Raw genomic sequence first — 4,896 nt, 5'->3', positions numbered from 1 at the left:
AAATTTATCTGTTAGCTTGCCCTAAGAGCAGTTAAATCAGTTGGTTAGAATTCTCCATCAAGAACCCTTAATTTTTTTTTTAGTAGATCGAGTGAAAAAAATCCTTAACCAATTAGTTAAATTAGTTTTTCCGACAGCTTCTAATTCTGACAACTTCTAATTCTGACAGCTTCTAATTGTTGTAGTTCTCGCTTCTGTTTAATACTTAATCAAAGAAACGATAGTTGAAGGTGGGTAAAATTAGACCAACATTTTGGATGATGTCCTTTGGGCATGTTGTTTTCTGAAGCCAACATCTTCAAAGAGCAACAGCAAGGGCACATCGGTGTATTGGTGATCACCAGACAAGCTCTATTTTAATCCATTGAGCTGTTTTGGATCAAGAGGTGGTACCACTTCCAAAGGAACCTGCAAGTTAGAAACAATCAGTGTGACACACTGCTACCAGTTATTGGTCTCAAATATTGATCATCTGAATTTAACTTAAAGAAAATATCTTTGAAATATAAAAAGTATCAAATGCAAGTATAGTAATTTTTCAGCGTAACCCAACCCGTGAAGCCAGTCGGCCCAAAATTTCGGTATCTTATTTCACTTTATTTTCTCAAGAAATTGAGCCAAAAACAAAATTTCTTGTTGGTCTTTGTTAAAAGACATGCCAATAGTATTTAGGCTTAAGATCCTTGTGCAAATCTATAAAAACTATGTGCAAGTCGTATTTCGTGCAAACCCATACACACCTAACATAAGGAGCTCAAGGCTAAAAATGTTGATGAAATATGGATAATTTTTTACCCAAAAAAAAATTGGCCCAGGGAGTTTTGACCAAATTTTCTTTATTTTAATTTTTTCCAGAGATATTATATACATTGGATAAAAAATCAGACGACATACCTTCAATTCAGAAGCCTTCTCTTGAATAACATCCATCACCTCGGGAAGTTGGAGTACAGTGAATCCCGGGATAAGAGGCTTCAAAGCAGGGTGAATCAACCTAATTCAGATAATATCTTGAAAACGAGACATCATAATACCCAAAACTGATTATTGCAATAAATAACTTATAGCTCAAAGAAAGTTAGAAAGTTTGCTTGTTTTGGCTGTTAACTGAAACAACACATACCTTAAAAATTCCAGCCTTGTGTGTTGCAATTTGTCCAAGGGTATTTCCTCCATATGTTTTCATAAAAGTATCAAACCGATGTACATAATTGATAATATTTGCTATTCAAGTTATGTTGTTCAACGACTTTTATAAACGTAACCTTATGAGATGTATACAAAATCGAAAAAAAAAACTTGTAAGGATGAGAGCCCGAGAGCCGCTAACATCGTAGTAAATAATACTCGAAAATATAAATTCTTCTACGCGGTAGAGTATAAACGGGAGATAGTGCACGATGAATTACTAACATAAAGGCAAGAACTAAATATGGCAATACAATTTTTGTTGTTGTCGTGAAAATTTAGTCTCGTCAGTGAGCTAAAATGGGACATTACCAAATTGAACCACTGATTCAGTATAGGAAAATTTGAAAGACAAGATCGTACCAAGTGTCTCGACATGATCCATCCCTAAAAAATCAATTCGACAAACAACATGTTCTTTAATCTGTTCATATTTACTATCAAATTAGCAATGACTTTACTTAACAAGGAATACACACCACAAATACCACCAAACATCATTTCCTTCATGCTTGGCAGAGTGTTGATAAGAATGTATAAAAGAGAAGAGCAATTAGAGCATCGAAGAAGTTAACCTTTCCTTTGGACGACATTTTCGTTTCTGACCTGCGACCAACAGATTGATTATCAATCACTTACCAAACAAAACAACCGTTGTTACAGAGCATCTAAAAAACACATTTTTAGTGGTTGAGAATGCTACACTGCCAGAAAAAACATTTACCCAGAACGCTTATTAGGGAACAAAGTTCAAATGTGCTACCCCATTTTAGCTGCAAATTATGCCATATCAATACGTATTTTCCGAACTGATCAATTGTACTTGAAGTGTGCTATGAATGTTAGCTCGTCTTTAAATGCATTTGATCCATATAGAGGATTGTTACTCAATTTGGGATCAAGTAATGACAGATGAAATAAAATACAATCTTTACTCTTTCAACCAATCAAAATCTCTCAAGGACATCGAATTGTCCCAATTAAGGATTTTGAGCTTAAAAACATACAACAAAGGTTTGCATGACTAAATATTGTAGGGCATATGTTAGAAGAAGAATATTGAATTCTGGAAGCTTGTCTAGTAGCTGTGATTCATAAATATCAAGCAGCTTGCACTTGAAGCCCGTGGTAAAGTTTGTTAATCTCTTCAACAACTCAGAGCAGGAGATATTTTTCTGTATAGATGTGTCGGGTGAAAAGGTTGGCAATAAGTCCATGAATTCAGGATTATCGCTACAGAGCAAAAATTATTCAATATAGTAGAAGTTAACTTCGTACCAAGAACAACTCCTTCCTTTGCCATTTTATGGAGCAGTGTCATGACTTCTTTTGTTTCACCTTTGTCAATGTAGCCATTTAGTAAAGAATCATATATAAAAGCATTTGGTGGAAGTCCACGGGAAACCATGCTCTTTAATAGCTTCTTGGCTTCTTTCATTTCCCCTAATTTTGAGAATTTATTTATCAAAGTGGCGAAGGTTATTTTATCAGGATCCAAACCCCTTTGAAGCATGTCCGTTAGCAACTCTTTTGCAGCTTGAAGATCACCTGATTTGAGGATACCATTAATCAAGATATTATAAGAGACCACATCGGGTTCATAGAGTCTTCCATCCCTCATTTTCTCGAATAACTTTTGCGCAACTTCAAGCTTACGGTTTTTACAAAAAGCTGCAAGCAACGAATTATATTCAAGCAAAGTAGGAGTATGTCCATGACACTTCATCTCATGTACAAGTTCTTCTGCAATATCTACCATTTTCATTTTGCAAAGCCCACTTATCATGATACTATAGGTGAAGGTATTTGGGACAAACCCGAAATCATGTAGCTCGTCCCAAAAATCCATAGCCTTTTCAACGTTTCGTGCACTTACAAATGCGCTAATTAGGACGTTATATATAAGTCACCAAATTACAGAGATTTCCTCTCACAGACATCTTCTAATAAACTGATAAAGCCTCATCCAAACGATGTTGATCGCAAAGCCCTTGGATGAGCATATTATAAGTCATGTCAGCTGGCTCAACATAATATTTACCCTTTGCCATTCCATTCAGAAGCTCAATTGCCTCATCGAGTTTCCCAATACGGCATAATCTTCTCATTATCGCATTATAAGTCATCACATCAGGAAACTTCTTCTCTTCAATCATCTCCTCCAAAAGCTCAAAAGCTTCACGAACATTACTTGACTTACATAATCCATTAATTAGAATGTTATAAGTTACAGTACTCGGTTCTTCACCCCTCTCCTTCATCAATCTCAAAATTTTCATAGCTTGAGTAAAGCTTTCATCTTTACAAAGCCCATCAATCATAATTGTATATGTAATAACTTCTGCATGAATCCCACATTCCACATAGAATTTAACAATGCAGTAGCTTCTTGCCAACGACACGAATTGCAGAAACCATGAACCAAACAAGTATATGTTACCACATTCGGAGAAATTCCCTTTTCCAACATCTCACCAAAGAGCTTTTTCGCCTTATCAACATTCCCGCAACTACATAGACCATCTATAAGAGTACTACATATAATAACATCTGCATCAAGGCCTCTCTTGAGCATTTCATCAAACAAATAGGTTGCTATATCTACTTGATTAATCTTGCAAAGACCATCAATTAAAGTAGAATAAGTTATTAAATTAGGGTAACAATTCACCTTAATAATCTCAACTAGCAATTCTGATGCCTCTTCGACCTTCTTTTCCTTGCAAAGCCCATTGATCAATGTATTATAGGTAATAACATCAGGAGAAGTATTATTCCTCCCCATTTCTCGAAAAAGCGAAAAGTGCCCTAAAAACCTCACTTTTTTGGCATAGAGCTCTCAGAATCACATTCCACATTAACAAATTAACAGTCAAACCGCTTTTAATTATCAACCCAATAACTCCAAATGCAGATTCAAGGTTATGGGTACTTGAGAAACATAAATTAAAGCACACAAAGAACTATAATTTGGAAAGAATTGAACATGAGTCATTCGATTATAAACTGAAAGAGACAAATTATACTTCTTGGGTTTAGCTAGGGTTTCAATAAGGAAATTATAAACTGAAGCAGAAGGTATATAACCTGAAATGATTGATTCGTCAATGAGAGCAATTGCTTTAGTGAATTGAGAATTAGGTTGTTCACAAAGAGATCTAATACGGATTTCAAACTCGTTTGAGGGGGTATTAGAAGGTGTAAAGATTGGAGATAGAGAGAGGGAGAGAGAGAGAGGCGTACGTCAGTGCCTAGAACTTTAACACCACAACGTTGAAGGGCGAACCATGGAGTAAAAAAGGTACATTGTGGAAGAGAGCTGCTAATTATTGTGGATGAGATTGTCTGAGTCAGTGATATCTGATTGATCTTGCCGGAAAAGATGTCTGATTGAATAAAGGAAGAAGGAATCGTCTTCTAAGAGCATGCATCTCTCCCTCTAACACACACACTCTCACTCTAAGAGGGTGTATGATTTTTGCACTTATTAAGTGATTTTCCCTTATTAAGTAATTTTAACTTAATAAGTGCGGGACGGTAATTTTAGGTCGTTTATTTTTTTTTACTTAATAAGTGAAAATCACTTGTAAGTGATGCCAAAGTAAGTGCAAAAAAGTAAGCTCCACTTGTAAGTGCTAAAAAAAACAAAAAAGACCTAAACAAAATAAAAAAAATTACCACATACATCCTTATATATTAAAACCACGA

General features: G+C 35.3%; 1 pseudogene; it reads right to left on the bottom strand.

Moving 5' to 3' along the window:
* Positions 1–2,183: 2,183 nt before the first annotated feature.
* Positions 2,184–4,393, bottom strand: LOC147567793 (uncharacterized; annotated as a pseudogene).
* Between the last annotated feature and the right edge of the window lie 503 nt (positions 4,394–4,896).

Source organism: Eschscholzia californica, unplaced genomic scaffold (genome assembly GCF_041429995.1).
Source record: "Eschscholzia californica isolate CP2 unplaced genomic scaffold, dmEscCali1.0.p SCAF_1, whole genome shotgun sequence".
Lineage (NCBI taxonomy): Eukaryota > Viridiplantae > Streptophyta > Magnoliopsida > Ranunculales > Papaveraceae > Eschscholzia > Eschscholzia californica.
This window is presented reverse-complemented; position numbering and strand designations above follow the sequence as displayed.